Source organism: Peromyscus leucopus, chromosome 3 (genome assembly GCF_004664715.2).
Source record: "Peromyscus leucopus breed LL Stock chromosome 3, UCI_PerLeu_2.1, whole genome shotgun sequence".
In the NCBI taxonomy this organism is placed as follows: domain Eukaryota; kingdom Metazoa; phylum Chordata; class Mammalia; order Rodentia; family Cricetidae; genus Peromyscus; species Peromyscus leucopus.
Genome location: NC_051065.1, coordinates 42,054,370 through 42,072,196, shown reverse-complemented (window position 1 = coordinate 42,072,196; position 17,827 = coordinate 42,054,370). Strand labels below are relative to the sequence as shown.

Genomic DNA, 17,827 nt, shown 5'->3' with positions numbered 1-17,827 from the left:
GGCAACGTGAGCACTGTGCTGCTAGGACTGCAAGCAACAGCTGAACAATGGCGGAAACCCTCTGGTCGCCATGTGACCTTTCCTTCTATGCTCTCAAGCAGAAGAGTTGCATCCCTTCTCAGCTTCAGGATGCTGTCCCTTCTGAAGACCATTTTGTGCTAGATGTAATCACACGAGATGAATGGCAAACGAGGGTTAACTGACACAGGCTACTTGGAATAATTCTGTTTGCCAAATCCAAAGACAGAAATTAATGTTTATTGGGTATTGCAAATCTAGGAAGACACTTAACCTCTTTCTATGTTTGACAGTTTCATACATTGACATAACTTTTAGTTCTTTTCTCCCCCACCCCTCTCTTTTCCCACTTCCTGTCCACTGAAGCTCTTCCCAGCAAATCCCCTTCCTACTCTCATGCCTTCCTTCTGAGTGTGAATTCACACAGACTAGAAAGGCAAAATGCTTCTGTGAAATATAGTATTGCATACATTTTCCTAAATCCTAAATACTCTAATTCTAAAGTTTGCTTTTCATTAGTGCTTAAGACATTTCATTTTGAGATACTTTGTCTTTGAAAAGTATGTGTAACTACAAGTTGATACTCACTTAGTGTATAGAGTTAGCTTTCTCAGTCAGTTTCTGATTTTGTGAGATGGAGCTATCTTGCTCTGAACATTAATTCCATTCACTTTATATTTTGTAAGATGAAAGTTTATGAAAATCGCTTTTAGAATTTGAAGTAAGACAGGCTAGGAGAGATGGCTCAGCAGTTAGGAGTTCTTGCTGCTCTCACAGAGGACCTGAGTTCAGTTCCCAGTACACATGTCAGGCGACTCACAATGCCTGTAACTCCAGCTCCAGGGAGTCTGATGCCCTCTTCTGATATACATGCATATGCATGCAGCCACAAAAACATACAAATAAATTAACAAAGAAAATGTGTTTGTGCCTCAGTTTGACATCCCCACATGCAGACTTCTAAGTCTCTAAGTTGTTTCATGGAGATTTTCAGGCAGCTAAGGTATCCTAAAAAAAAAAAAAGTTCTATTATGAAGGAAATTCATTTCTAGATTACCTTAAAAAGTTGGCACTCATGCAAATGGTACCTTACAGTTCATAGTGGCTATGGTTCATGGTGGCTATAGAATATAACTTTTTGATTGTTTGTTTTTTGACAGAGGGTTTCTCTGTGTAGCCCTGCTGTACTAGAACTTGCTCTATGATTAGGCTGGCCTTGAACTCAGAGATCCGCCTGCCTCTGCCTTCAGAGTGCTAGGATTAAAGGTGTATGCCACCACTGCCTGGCTAGAATATAACTTTTTAAAGTCTGAATATGTTTACAACAGGACAAAGAGGAACATCCTGTTCATTTATATCACATCTGTAAGAATGTTGCTACAAGCAGCCTACACAGTTTATATATAAATAGAACAGCAAACAATTTTGGCAGAATATACCCCTAATTTGAAAGACATTTATAATATATTAGCCACTATTTCTGCCAGAAATGCATAGTAGTGATAATCAGAGAAACTCAAAGATGAATAATTCAGAGACTTTTTCTGGCATTAGATGGTATCTATATGTTTTCTACAAAGTCACATTTCATTTCTTCTAATTACATGAATATTAAAGTGTTAGTACCTGGTGGTCTTTCTGTATCAGTAGCTTTTATGAGATAGTAACTTCTGTGGAATTGTCCACTGACCTCACTCAGCTTTGTACATGGGTGGTATTGCTCCTTCCTTTCAAACATCATATTCCAAGCTGTCCTATTTAAAGTGTTTCTTCCAGAGGACGGATAGGTGGTGTTGAGCTTTTTATGCAAGTTTGGAGGTGGAAGGGTGGTGTTGTCACCCAAAGAATGAATGAGATTTGAGTAAATGAAGAGAACACATGGTCATGATCATGGTGAGGAGAGAATGTGGGGAAGGTTCGGAGTAGGAACATCCATCTCCACAGTCGGTAGCTTTGTGCTAGAATAAACTAGTCTCACTGTCCATGCTGAATGTTCTCCGCAACTGTCAAAATTAGCGTTTGGAGTGACAACTGTGTTACTGGGCTTGTTGCTATAATAAAATCCCTGTTGAAATCAATGTAAGAAAGGAAGTATTTGTTTTAGTTTACATTTTAGGGAGTACAGTCCACTGTCAAGGGGCAGTCTGACAGCAGAAGCTTGTGGTCATGTTGCATTTGCAGTCAGGAAATACAGAGGAGAATGCTGGTGCTCAGCTTCCTTCCTCTGCTGGATTTAGCCTGGGAGCCTAGGCCATGGAACAGCACTGCTCACATTTATAGTGGGTCTTCTACCTCAGTCAACCTAATCCATTTCACAGCATGAAAACCATTTTATGTCCCCTAGCATTTTTTAAGGGCAAAAACATGTGCACATCCAATGCCAGTTGGTGAGATCAACTCCTTTATTGACTTAAAAATGTCCCCAGTTAAAAATCCTAAGCTATAATGCCGTATATGTATTTTATGTGTTATATAGGCCATGTTCATTTCATTCATTGAAGAGATGCTGACAAAGTGACCCAGGACCTGTGACTTTCTAGATGAGAGCATGGAGAGGCTTAGCCTCTATTTCTGCAGCTGCAATGGGCAAATGTATCGCTGTAACATTTGCTTGCTAATGGAAGCTCCACAGTTTATCTTCCATTTGCCCAAATTCTCCCAAAGGAAGTACATCCTGACTCATGCTTCTCATTCCAAATTCCAATCAGACTTAACAGAGCTTTTTTAAGGGGTGGGGTTAAAAATGAGAACACAGAGTAAAGAAGTAGAAGAGCTGCATATTCTTGATGGGTTTATAAACTCTGAGTGTATTAGCAGCTACAGTGATGTGATGGGAAGTCAAGGAAGGAGATGGGGAAGATGATTGAGTGCTCTGGAAATTTCTACTGAAGTTTCTCTCTACATGTGTAAATTTACATGTGGCTTGGTCTATGTTTTCTAAATGGAGCATTGAATCATGGGAAGATCAGTTTGGCCATAATATAGGCCCAGACACTTAATGCATATTTTCTGACCATATGGAATGTCCAGTCCTGTTCTCTGTACTAAAATAAATTAATGAAGAAGATGAAAATCCATAATATTTGAAACTCACATTCTAGGAGATGATAACAAGGGAAGACAACAAGCTACAAGTGTAAGCTAAAAGTAAATACTACAGTTAGAATATTCTGTGTTGAGGGAAAAGAAGAGAATGAAACAAAGCTAGGAACACAGGTGTGTTAGATCCAGGTATTTGAGTGTTCCCAAACACTGCTCAGAGTGAACCTCATGGAAAGGAAAGCATCAAGAGCACGTCATTGCTTATCCAATACCAAATGATCAGCCCTGAAAACAGTTACACAAAGTAACATTATACAGACTGAGAAGGTTGTGTTTCTATATTTAGGAATACACACACACACACACACACACACACACACACACACACACAATAAGTAAAGGTGGCCATGAAATGTAAAGTAAGCAGCCATAGCAGTGCACAGGAGGGCTTAGAAAGAGTAAATGAAAGGGTGAGATTGTAATTATAATTCCAAAAGCTAAGATCATTTTTTTGAAAAAAAATTAAACAATTATTTCAAGACCTGAAAAAGTTAGTAGTTTAGTATTTTGAGGAAAGAACATCCAATGCAGATGAGAGCTAGGTCAAGGAGGATACCTGCTGTGATAAGCCAGGGTGACAAGTTTGGAAGGGTGGGAAAGTGGGCAAGGAAAAAAGACCAGAGCACTCCTAGAAACTGCTCCCTTTCAGGGTGGTCCTGCTTGCCGGTAAACCCAGATCTTGGGAAATATGGAAGGGGAAGCCTGAATTCCAGGCTAGCTGTGGCTATAGAGCAAGACCCAGTCCAAGCAAATAAATATTTAAAACCCAGTTCCTGGAGGATAATGATTTATTTTAAAGATTTCTTTTCTATTCTAAGGAGTTAAGGAGCCATTGCAGGGTGCTGAATCGAACAATGAGACACTTACTAATTTGTACTATAAGATAAATTTGGCAATGAGAGGAGAAAATGTGGGTGGTAGGAGCCTGATTGGAGGACCGTTTTCAAAATACTGATGCCTGGCGCAAGGCAGAGTGAGGTGTTCTCATTTCTGAATATACTACCAGGTAGAGTCAGAAGGGTTTGTGATGGAATACATGTGATGGAGTACATGTAGAGTATGATGAGAGAAGAATATGTCCAGGTCCTTTGTAAGCATAACCAGGAAGAAAGAATTCCCATTTTCACCAGTGAAGAAAGTTCATCAAGGGAAGTGAAAAGAAAAGTCAGAACTCCAGTGTTGGCTGCTAGGGAACACATGTTTTGGATGTCTATGTAGAAACCTAAAGACTACAGTTGTGCATATACATATAACAGATATGTGTAGCAGGTGTGTACCTTCGCATTACACAGCAAGCCTTGGTGACCTAGTATCTCATTAACTACAGCAGGTCTCTGATATCTCTGCATCTCATTTTAACCATCATTGCAGGAGTGGAGATATTCTCAAGAGACATTAGTGTACCCCTTTGGCTCTCCGACTATAATGAAAGTGAAATTTCCCCAAGAACATCATGCTAGGCAAAGGAAAAAACTAGAGTCCATATGCTGGCCTAAAGGTGAACTATGTCTCCTGGAAAGACATTCTACCATTCTGACAACCTGTCAGAGTTCTTTGGGGGAGAGGCTGTAGCCCTGACAGCAATGAGTCAGTGATGGGCAGGACTACCCTCTGACTAAAACTCATGAGTTATAAATACGTCTTGTCCTCTATTGAAACTCAGATTTCATGCCAGGTGCCCAATATGGTTCCACATCAAACAAATGTTTTTCTTTTTTTTTTTTATTTTTTAAACAGCTTTTTGTTTATTTTGTTTCTTTCATTAGCCTGTTCAAGGCTTGTGTTCCAACACTGCTTAGGAGAGCTAGCATGACCCAGGCTCTGTCCCTAAAACGTCTGGTGACACTTGGGCAGTCAGTCAGCACCAGAAGGAGCAGGGAGGTGAGGACTAGGTACGATTTCTTCCTCGACAATGTGAACCTCTGGCATTTGAGTCTCTGTGATAATCTGGATTCAAGGAACAAGGCTTTGCTCACAGCTTTGCTTGCTAAAATAATCACTAGCAATGTAAACTGTCTATAACAGATAGCTTTTGCTCTTTCTTGTATTAACAACTTTTATCCACCCTATAGTGTTTTTACACCACTGGTTCCTGATAGTAAACCTCTTTAGCTGTCTAAATAGCTCCTATGCTTACCCATTTTCTTTCAAACCCCTTATAGTAACATAAGAGCAAACATATCCAAAAGCATACTTAGGATAAAGTCAGTTCACTCATTCTCTCTGGCCAGAGGGAAGTGCTGAGGAACTACAGAGCATCTCAAACTGTGTGAGCAGACAGGTAGGAATCAGAACTTTCTAACTGTGAGTGGGAACTAGAGTAAACCCTAAAAATACCCTGGGTGACACTGGGCAGCTTTGGAAACTATGAAAGTTGCTTCAGTACCCAGTTCTCTTCTGACCTGTAGATCCATGAGAATTTACTGTGTTCTGTGGACTCACTGGCCAGAAGAATCTTGTGTTAAAATAGTTGATCTTAAGTAGGTGGCAAGCAGGCTGGGCATGGCAAGATGAATCTGTTTAGTAAATAACAGTGAAGTCCAGGTTTGGGGCTGTGGTTTTGATCCTGAGCCTCCACCCTACCTTCAGCTCAGCTCAGGACATGTCACTTTACCAAAAGCAGGATCAGGGAAGTGACACAGCCTGGCTACCTGGAGTTAAGCAGAAATCAACAATGGTGTCTTGAAAAAGTCTGTGTTTTCCCTAATGCAGGTGTGGTCTCCTCTTTTCTGCCATCCTCATTTAAAACCTCCCATGATGCTTCAAGTTGAATGGCAAGAAGCCTCTGGCCACAGTGTCTCCTTCATGTTTCTTTGCTAAAATAAAATACTCAATCTATATTTATTTACAGCAGTATGAATCAAGCTTTATTTTTCTTTGCTCTCAAAACATCTGTATTAATTGTTTTTCTGTTGCTATGATAGAATACCCTGATGAAAAGCAGCTTTGAAAAGGAGGATTTTTTCTGCCCTATTCTTCCAAGGGAAGCCAGTCTATCATGTCAAGGGCAGACCTGGCAGCAAGAGCTCGAGGCCAGCTGATTGCACTTCCCCTGCAAGCAGAAAGCTGGGAGTGAGAAGAGGAACTGGGGGGTCTCTGTAGAGCCTCAAAGGCCACCCCAGTGACAAGCTTCCTGTAACAAAGCCCCATAACTTTCCTAAAGGTTCAATAACTTTTGCAAACAGTACCACAGCTGGGGACCAGTATTCGAATACATGAGCCTGTATAGGAGACATTTCTCATCAAAGGGCAATGGCGTCTGTCTTTTCTCTATTTTTCTGATGACTGACAACAGTATCACATTAACTACAGTAAGCCTCTGATATATTAGCATCTCATTGTAACCATCTTTGCAGGAATGAAGATATTTTCAAGGGACACTAGTGTACCCCCTTTGACTCCCAGACTATAAAGAAATTGGAATTTCTTCAAGAATATCATGCTGGACAAAGGAAAAGGCTAGGGTCCATATACCAGCTTATATGCTCATGCTTATAAAATCAACCCTGTATCATTTTTTTTTCCAGAGCATGGAGGACCAAACTCCCAAGTTTAGAACTGGTGAATCTAAAGAGGATGCATTCATTTGTGGGTCTGGAAGCTGGGGACTAAAAGGCCATTTGGAGGCCAGATTGAATTTATTTTGTTACAACCAATACCTGTCTTTAACAGAACCATATAAACTACTAAAAATAATACAGTAGTCGAATGATGTTTCTTCTTTCCAGTCCACTTCCCTCACATAAATAAGGAAGCAAAACCAGTATCTATTCCAGATAGAATGGGGAGTGGAAAGAGAGAAATGACTGCACAAGCTAACCAAAGCTTGTGAAATTACCCTCCGGAGAAACTGCAAAATAGACTGGATCCTGCTCCTGAGTTAGCAATTTAAGTTCTCGTTATATTTTTGGATAGAAGTATATAATCATATATCCAGCATTTATTTTCTTTTTTTGGTTCAGTGCTTTCTTTTAAAGAACATCTACCCAGTCAGATATTTTTTCCTTGAAAGACAAGAATAAATATATGAGCTTAGAAATTATGTCTGTGTAAGTATATGCATATGTGTGAACCAGCTTACATAAGCAAAATCCAGAGGAGGGTCTCAGGCATCCTCTTCAATCTCCAGCTATTCTTTTGAGGCAGAACCCTCCTCTGAACCTGGAGCTTCTCTTTACTTGGCTAGGCTGGAAGCCAGAAAGCCTCATAAATCCTATTTCTGTCCCACTCAAGGCATGCAACAGGTGATGGGCTTAGTAAATGGGTGCTGGGATCTGAACTCGGATCCTCACGAGTGTACAGCAGTAGCTATTAGCTACTGAGCCATCTCTCCAGGCCAACATACAAATTTCTATAAGAGAATCTACATGAGAGTTAATGCATACAATGTGAGAACTCTCAAAAGTTGTTTGTTTGGACCTCCTGCAAAGTTAATGATCTCAGTCTAGAAAGAGACAATAGGATTCTTCAAAACACATGTGTTATCTGTGGTCCTGGCTGTTGGTATGGTTCAACAGTAGAGTGTTTCACTGAGGCCTTGGACTTGATTCCTTACACAGCAACAACAACAACAACAAAATTGTAATGCACTATCTTAACTTAAATAAAGACAACACATAGCATTCTATATCAGAAGTAAATTTATTTGCCAATCACCAACAGACAAACCCTTGAGCAGATCCATTCTGATTCCATAATCATTTCCTTTGTCAACTGTATATCCAGTCAAAATGGAATTGAAGCTATGTCAAATTCAACTCCCTTTGCAGGCTACTGCCCTATTTTAGTCTTCTTAGATCCCCCAGTATGGCTTTTGGGTCACAGATACATCGGGTAGAGCTTCATCCTAAGAATGGTATTGTCAGTAGAGAGAGGACAGAAACATTACCTCCACAGGGCCACCACCCTCAGCTGCCTGCAGAGTTTCCTTGGACATTTAGGGATTTCAATCAGACCAAACTACACTCTATGGTTTTGATGCAGAAAGGACTTCAGGGCTAGTCATTTTGTGAAAGCATAGTTGGGGTTAAAATTTTAATGTAGGTCTATGCATAAGGCTTGAGAAAGAGAGAGGTCTCAGAAAAAGAGCACAACACTGCAGTGTGGGTACTAGTTCCCCAGGGAGACTCATACTCACCTTAGCCTCATATAGTACCTTGGTAGCTGTCAAGTTACACTTTAAAGGAAACTTTTCCTTTTATCTCTTTTGATAAGTGAGGAAAGTGAGGAGGCTCTGGAGCTGCCTTGGCTGGCATTATAATGTGAAGGGGTGGCTCTCATTTTCCCAGAGTAAATTTAGAACACATCTTTTCCCTGTACATGAGGTTCCTGGTGAGGCTCCTAGAAAACTGGTGGGAATGGGGAAAGCCCTGAGAAGTTATTAATTGTGCTTGGATGACTGCTTCTCTGTCTACAAGAAGCTTCAACCAGATTCCAAAACTGGACTTCTTTTTATTCCAATACCTGAGCTATTTCCCTATCTTTCTTTCTTGACTCAGCAGAATCCCTTCTGGAGTTCTAAACCTCCGTTCCTTCCAGGAGCCCCCGAGGCTCTGCAGCCCACCTCATCTATTCTGTTCCTGATGCTCACGACTGAGCCAACCACTTCTTCTGTGACATTGTGACATGGATACTTCTCTGTTTAGGTTATAAGGTCTCTGTGGACCCCGTTTTGCCCCAGAGAGTCTTGGTTTTAGCACTGAGAATGCCATGTCTGGAAAAAGCACCCTGAATAAACCAGGGTGGTTAGTGACTCTAGAGGTACAAGTTATATATTTGCTTCATTCTGAGTCCATTAAGTGTCTGACTAGTTATCTTAGCACTTCTGTAGTCTCTATAAGTACACGTGGCAACTCCCGCGTCTCTCGGGGGCCACATTCAAGTGGAGCTTGATTACACAGGGAATGGGGAAAGGATGAGAAGTTGAGCACAGCTGATTCAGGCCTCTGCTCTGCCTCAGCAACCTCCTTTCTCTTAGACAGCAGCTGCCTGCAGCCAGCCTAAGGCCCCGAACCCCCAGACTGAGCTGCACCTTTCTTTCACATGTGAAATGTCCTCGGTTAGGTCAGTGCCCAACTGCGGAAGCACTTCTTTTACAATGAGAAACATTTCACCCTCCCAATGGGTACTTTCTGCATCACTCACTCAGTGCAGCCCTGGGGGTCTGTTACATTCATTTAGGACAGTTATGTAAGAGGGCCCAGGGAGGGATAGTCTCTCTGATAAATTTTGTACTGTCAGAAACATTGTACCCCCTTTAATCCTGAGGATAAGGTGACTTTGACCTCATCTAAATCCAAAGCTACCAAACAAGGTTGGCTGGAACTATTTCTGGCTGAATTTGAGCCAAGTAGCAATTTTCCAGGGATGGAACTGGATTTCATTTTTGAAATGCCTTCAGAAATCCCAGAAGATAAGTCATACAGGTCCTAAAACCTGAACACCAGCATAAAACCAGAGCAAGGACCAGACTCTCAGCAGAACCCAGCTTTGATCTTTTCCCCATTCATAGAGTCTTTAATTTAGGTATGCCCATTCTTACTTGATTCTTGCTCTGACCTCCCCTGGGGTCCTCCATCCATTCAACTGATTCAAATGAAAGTAACAAAAAGTAACACACTCGATACATGAGGTTTGTCTAGAGTATTACACTCCTGAGCTAAGAGCAGCCAGTGGCCAGAGAAACCTAAGAGCATAAAGAAAACTACACTGAAAGCTGGAGCCCTTAAAAAAAAAAAAAAAAAAAAAAAAAAAGCCAAGGTTCCAAGAAATCTGCTGAACATGGAATTCCCAAAGAGCAGCTAGCACCCACCACAGGCCCAGGACAGCGGATCTTGCAAAGTCAGACAATTTGATTTATCTTACACCCAGCAGTTTCAAAAAGTAGTTTATCCAGAAAAGGTTTCTGGCTCTGGCGAAGCTTATGCCCCCTACCTTCCTACTCTGAACTACAAAAAGTGCTCACAGACTTGTGTTAGGCTCCTTCTCCTAGACCCTCTCCAGTGGTCTTGGGGCTCCACCTCTCAGATTAAACTGGGTTTTTATTCTTGGTTTCCCTTTGCTCATATGATCTTTTAGTTTTTTTCATCAAGCAGACCTACATGTTTAGGTAGACCAGAGACTATTTTCCAAGATCTCTGAAACAGCTTCCTGGGATATTTTCTTCTACAGATGACTGGCAGGTCTACTTAGACTGATTCTTAAGGGAGAGGACCATTGTATCTTTCTTCCTTGCCCGAAAGCCTCCTGCTGGGTAGTGAACTTATTAAAATCTTGGTAATTTAGAAAATCATATCTCTATGGAGGGCCAGAGATATGATTCAGATCACACTCATTTGACAAAGAATTATCTAACAGAGTAGATTAAAAAGAATTCAAGAAAAATCAATCTCTACAATAGCCAAATGTTAGTAGGGATAAATAACTTCCTTAAACAGCAGTCAACCAAGCCTTGTTCCTCCACTTCCTTCATTTTACATTGCCACACTTAATCTTAGCCAAAAGGCCGAGAAGCGATTCATTTTACATTGCATAGGCAGATACTAAGGTGGCAGTGAGCCAGGGACAGGACATGAAGATAGTTGAGCAAACAGGCAGTTTACTAACAAAGGGCACACATCTGTCAATACAAAAACCACAGCTCTCACACTGGGCGGTAGTGGCGCACGCCTTTAACCCGAGTACTCAGAAGGCAGAGCCAGGCAGGTCTCTGTGAGTTTGGGGCCAGCCTGGGCTACAGAGGGAGATCCAGGACAGGCACCAAAACTACACGGAGAAACCCTGTCTTGAAAAATGAAAACAAACAAAACAAAACAAACAAACAAAACAAAACCACAGCTCTCTCCTTAAAGGGATCAAGAGAGGGTTTATTCTGGAGCTATTTTGAATGACCATGGCTTGGGAATGCCGATTTAGGTTATCTCAAATTTCGTGTTCCAATGTGGACAAAGTTTCATGAAGTTTTATAGTTTAACAGAACAAAAGAAGTCAATTCACAAGTCAGGGCAAGTTTGAAATGCTTTGGTGGGTACATGAGAGAGGCAGGTACAGTGAGATGGCAAAAGCTTTCCTACAGTCCCCAAATGTTGTCTGGTGACATTCTTAGCTTTGAAATTGATGGAGGCCAGTGGGTCTGCTAAGTCAATAAATTCTGAAGGATTTTATTTATTAGGTACAGGATACCCGTTTTGACACAGAAGTAGGTAAGAAATGACGGGTTGGTGGACTAAAGATAGGTAATTCGTCTCTGGACCTGCAGCATTTCAATCTCCCCACAGTGCTGCAATTCTAACCAGTCAGGATCTGCAGACAAAGCTGCTTGCATTCACACTTCCAAGCAAGGCAGTGGACCAAAGAGTTGGCAAACAATTTGGAAGCTAAATGGCACAGGGCTAGAGGCGGGTCGAGACGCTGTAGGGTCATCTCCATAGCACCTCCTCTCCCATATCTGTGCATTATAACTTTTCTCAGACTAGCTCCTTCTCTGCATGTAGCCTTTAGTGTGCATTTGTGGGGACCAATCTTCTATGCTGTTGTTTTTTTTAATATGCTAAGCTAGATGACCCCCTCCTGCTGCAGTATGGAATTTTAAGTCTGTAGATAGGGTGACTGTAATGCTTTCCCCTTCCTTAAAATTAGTGTGTGACTGGGGAAGCAGGAGGTGGGTCCTAAAAGAAATTGTGCACATTTCTATCTAATTCACTAACACACTTTGCCTTTCTTTATTTTCTATCTTACTGGATTTTTATATTGCAAAAAGCTAAGATCCTTCTTAATTATGAACAAATAAAACCACTAGAAGGTTTCTAAGAAGCCCTGTTTCCTCTACTCAATAAGAATTATTTCTAGTATTGGATGTACAGCTCTCCCTATGACCTCTTTTAGCCTGCTATGCCAATCCCAGGCTCTCCACCAAGGCCATTTTGTTTAGAAGTCATAAATGAAGTTCCCAGAAAGAACCCCACAGCTTCCACTGGGCTTTCCCTTTCTGCAAGGCCTGTGAACTAGTTTAGAATTTCATTAGTGTGGAGAACGGTAGATGTTACAAGGCACAGCAAGACTATCATGTATCTTTAGACCCTGTAATAGTTATTTATTGCCATTCTTTGTATGTGAACTGGCATCTTTGTGACCATTAGAAATTTCATTTAGGATGTTTGAACAAATCCTCGTTTCCAACCATCCAAAGAGCTAAAAAAAAAAAGTGGTAGATAGCATCTGAAGCCCAAAACAGGGTCTTCCTTGCTTTGCTGTGAGCCACCTAACTAATATTTCCACCAATATATTTGAAAAGTGCTTTGATTTATGACTTTCTTGTTCTGTCACTATAAAATAGTCAAAGTATTACCATGTTAGAACATGAAATTTTGAGTAATGTAAGTCTGTTCTTGGGCCTGGTCATGCATGTTAGATTCCAAAATACACTCTTTTCCCCTTTAAGATAAGAGCTGAGTTTTTGAATTACAAAAAGGTCAAGGGGGAGGTTTTTTTTTTGTTTAACTTGATTATTTAATCCATGATCTTCTGCCACAAAGACATCAGTTCAGTGACCTAAACATTTCATATGTCTAGGCCAATGGTTCTTCTCAACCTTCCTAGTGCTGTGACCATTTTATACAGTTCCTCTTGTTGGAATAACACCTCCAATCATAAAATTATTTTTGTGGCTACTTCATAACTGTAATTTTGCTACTGTTATGAGTCATAATGGAAATATCTGTGTTTTCCAATGGTCTTAGGTGACGCCTGTGAAAAGGTCATTCAACTCCCAAAGGGGTCTTGACCCACCGAAATGCTGGTCTAGGCAAACCTTTGTTCAAGCCTGTTGTCATGACACTGTGATGTGATTCCAAAGTGATATCACTTTTAAGTATAAATAGAGAGCTAACATAACAGTTATTTTATTTTTATTATTTCAAGTGAAGAAGTATCATAGTAGACAATTTCTCAGGAGGGGTGGGAGAAGCTGAGTTAACACTTTTAGGACTGAACTGCAGAACTAATCTCCTTTGGTGCATTGCATGTGTTAAGACAAGGGAAAAGTCTGTTTGCTTTTGGTGTGCCATATAGCTGCACTTTGACATTTAAATCTGAAGGAGGGCCTGAAAGTAATGTCAGAAAAATAGTTATGTGTTTGGAGATGGGGGGGGGAGATAAATAATTTTATCTTAATTTAACATGCAGGTAGATCAACTACAGAAAATTTTAAATAAATCATTTAATGATATTTCTTTCTTTTGGTATTATTTGAGATGTAAAAAGAAGTACAAAGCCCAGCACTTGGGAGGCAGAGCCAGGCAGATCTCTTTGAGTTCGAGGCCAGCCTGGGCTACCAAGTGAGTCCCAGGAAAGGCACAAAGCTACACAGAGAAACCCTGTCTCGAAAAAACAAAAAAAAAAAAAAAAAGTACAAAGAAATACATTTAAAATATTGTTCTGAATATTTTCTTAAGAATCTTGCATTGGCCCATTCCATAGATACATTGTTGAAGTTTAGGTCAACATTAACTCAGAATACCCTCTCCTAATCCTTTTCTTCAGTGAAATATGGGGTAGGTGGACAAAGAATGAATGCCATAGACCATATCATATGGGAGTCAGCAATCCATTCCCAAATATGTTTATGCAAGGCATACTTATGTAACTACGTGGAATCATTAAATACTAATTATATTTTAAGTTAGTAGGGGCAAAGAAATTTTTCCTAAAAAACAAAATAAAAAGAAATTGCAAAGTTAAGTTCCTAGAAATAGACACAAATCCACATGCTTAGTAGTGGAAAAGGTAACTATTAAAACCTGCAGAGATTTGTAAAACTAAGGACATATTCTTGCCAACTCATTAGTGGCTTTAGTTTAAACTAGACACTATGCAGCCAACACTGAACATTAAAGGTGATTTCAGCTTTGTGGAAATGGCTTTTCACAAAGGATGGCAGATCAGAACTGGAGGCTCCCAACCAGTGGCACACATCCAATGACTCCACAACTGCTCTCTCCAGTCACTGTTTGTGTAGGGTTTTGTTGTGGTTTTGTTTAAATTAAAATGGCTAGAATAGAACCCTTCTTAGTCATTTTCTTTACTGGAGTCTGTTAAACTCTATGTATTGAAGATGGACAAATTTCTCCAATCTGCACAGAAGTCAAAGCTGGGTTTTCTATTTTCTCTGCTGCTTTCTCTATGGGAGAAGTTTTTATGTTGAGAGAGGGAGGAGGAGAGAGAAAAAGGAAGAGGAAGAGAAGAGGAGGTAGATGGCAGACAGGGGAAGTGAGGAGAATGGACTGAACACATCGCTATCAGAATGGGGCATTTTTTTATTTTTATTAGAAAACTCGGGGTGACAATTAAAGAATGGCATTTATCACAGTACTTCAGGAAAAACATGTTCTTTGTTTTTTTCCCTTTGCTATTTATTCATAAATGATTTGTAACGTGAAAAAATCGACAAAGAATCACAAATATTTCTAAAACACACACACAAAACCCATTAATTTCATGGAGATTTGGGAGCTTGCCATCATTTTTAATTTATTCATTAGTTGAATACATGTATTCTTTTTTTATAGTTATATCTACATGGCCTAGAAACCAGTGTTATAGAGGCAATAAGCCTGGTATTTTATTTTATTATTTTTTTCTTTAGTATCATTGCCTAAAATTCTGAAAACACCTGTAGGCCTAATAGAAAAGAGGATTCTAGTCCATACCTCTGAATTCATTGCAGCACTTATTAGACCTGGGAACTCATTTTATTTGTCAAATCTCTCTATATCAAAAAGAATGTCACATGAGCTAGAGAGGACCACAGGTGAAAGAGTGGAGTGTGTGTGTGTGTGTGTGTGTGTGTGTGTGTGTGTATGTGTGTGTGTGTATGTGTATGTGTATGTGTATGTGTGTGTGTGTGTTTGTGTGTGTATATGTGTGTGTATATGTGTGTGTATATATGTTATATATGTATGTATGTACGTACACGTGTGTGTATATATGTGTGTGTACACGTGTGTGTGTATGTGTGTATATATGTGTGTGTGTACACGTGTGTATGTGTGTATATGTGTGTGTGTGTGTATATGTGTGTTTGTATATATGTGTGTGTGTGTACACGTGTGTGTGTATGTGTGTGTATATGTATGTATATGTGTGTGTTTGCATGTGTATATGTGTGTGTATATATGTGTGTGTATGTGTGTGTGTATATGTGTGTGTATATATGTGTGTGTATGTGTGTGTGTGTGTGTGTGTGTGATCCTGTAGAAACTGCGTCTGTATGACACTTAAATTGTAGCATCTGACAGAGGTTTGTTAATCAGGAATCAAATTGGTCTAAATTGACCATTATCTACACTTGTGATCAGGGTGCACCCTCTAAGTACCCAGCAGCATTTGTTTAGAGGATTAATTTTATTTTCCTTCAACAAGTGGCACCTGTTTCACATTTACTCAGGAATTTTAATGAGCTCCCTTTGTTGTCTCAGCTTAGTTCAGAAGCCTTCATCAACATGAAAATTATTATCATGGACCCACATCTGGGAAGGACCCTCTGGGTGAATAGAAAGACCTAATATTAAGTGAATTGTTTCTTTCTTTCTTTTTTTTCTTCTGAAACTCCAGGCATTTGAAAATTAAAAAGAACTGAATTTTTGAAGTTAGAAGCATTATACACAAAGATACTGTATTTTATTAACTCAAGGGAAGCTGTTAATCTCCTATGGAGGTCAAGAGACCAGAAGGTCTACAGAATGGATTAAAAAAAGAAACAAGAACCTAAGATTAGAATAGGATATCTTCCCCCAGGAAACATCAATTCAGAGAGGAAAAAACCATTCATAAGGAATGTTGAAATATAAAGAAGCATGCACTTATTAGTCATTGCAGAGGATGGTTTCTACAGGAAATTGAAGAGCAAATCATTGCCGGTTGTAGGAGCTTCAAAGATGAAGACTTTCAGCCTCAGACAAGAGAGGGGATCAGGAACAGGAGTTTACAGGCCTGAGTAACTGATTTAAATGACAGGAAGCCTGTGTAGATGAGGTATAGCAAAGTTCGAAAAATGGGTTTTCATTCATTTGGTTATTTAATCTTTCCACGCCCATTTCATTGTTACCTGCAGTGTCTCTGTCTTGGTGAAAAGGACATAATTTAAATATTTAAATATATACATATATATATATATATATTTCTTTTATTTGGTGAGTGTATGTGCGTACACGTGCATGCTCACGAATGCATGTGCATACACACATGCATACTATATGACATGTGTGGAGGTCAGAGAATATTCTGTAGGAATCCATTCTTTCTTCCTACCACATGGAGCCTAGGGATTGAACTCAGGTGACAAAGCTTGGCAGCCAGTGCATTTACCTGCTGAATTATCTGTTGATTGTGTAACAGTTTTCTCCAGACTGAAACATTGTACCCTGCAGGAGAAATCCTCAAGCAAGAAGGTGAAAAAACTGAAAATAGCTTCATTAATTTTCAAGACCAATCATATTCACTAAACCCTGGCCTCTGCAAGAGTATATAATAGATTCATTATAAGATTCACTAAGCCCTGGCCTCTGCAACAGTATAGAAATAGTAGAGTCCTGTTCAGACAAGCCAAGGTGCCTAGAAGCAGCAGTGGCCAGCCAAAGAGCCTAAAACAGACCAGTCTAAGGTGCATGAAAGAACAAGTTAGTGGTATCCATGGACAGGGCTCAGACCAACTGAGCCACCTGGAAAGGCTTTGCTGTGTCCTCCAAGTTTCCAGCTTTTATGAATTGTCACTCATGCTGGAATGAGCTTTGGTAATATAGTAGTCTTTAGGTAATTTCTTCTCCTGTACATAACCCTTTACCCAGATTTCTGCAAGTAATCTCAATAGAACTCAATTGGTTCACCAAGTTGAATGTTGGTGGTATCCATACTTTGTTGCCCATTTCCCATGTCAGATGAGTATGTATTTATTCACATCTTCCAGGATTAGTGTCTCACAATAACATCTCTCTGGTAGAGATGTCAGACTCCAGCTCTGACCTGTCGAAGGGTTCTTGTGGTGAGGAGAAAGGAATGAGAAGTATTAGATAGAAATATAGAAGGAGATGGTAAGAAAGAGACACAGGATAGCTTCGGGAGGGCACTGGATCAGTACCTCATTGCCTCAAAGTTTATTCCAAAGGGCTTTTTATACAATGCCAAGGGGTGAGGCAAAAGACCTCCCCTTTTCAAGATCAAAGCACACCATACATCTAAGTTTAGACCCTTCCAAGCACCTGGTAACCATGCCTGTGACCAAATCACCCCATTATGCAGCCCTGCTGGGTAAAGCAAGCTCATATTCTCTGACCTTGAGTAAGTAAGGTCTTACTAGGAAGCCGCTGTGGACCATCACACACAGAATGTACAACCTCTATTTCTTAGTAACTATAGAAAGAAAAACATTTCCAGAAGGAAGGAAAGAAAGGAGGAAGGAAGGAAGGGAGGGAGGGAGGGAGGAAGGAAGGAAAGAAAGATGAGTGATAGAATCTGTAATTTGCATTTGCCTGAGATTTTTGCGGATGTTTACAAAGGAGCAGTTCACCAGCACAGAGGACAGACATTTCAGGCAATAGGAAAACAGAGCAGAGAGACATGAGTGTAAAGGACTTCCTTTGGAAGCAGGAAAATCCCATCATTATCATGAGTCCTTCCAGAGATTGACAGCTAGTAGGAAGGGAAGATATATGCC

The 17,827-nt window shown here is 40.2% G+C and overlaps 1 protein-coding gene across 1 annotated transcript in view; it reads left to right on the top strand.

Annotated features, from left to right (window-relative positions):
* Positions 1–17,827, top strand: part of Cntnap2 (contactin associated protein 2) — a 2,034,995-nt gene that overhangs the window by 1,102,122 nt on the left and 915,046 nt on the right. The window lies entirely within an intron of this gene.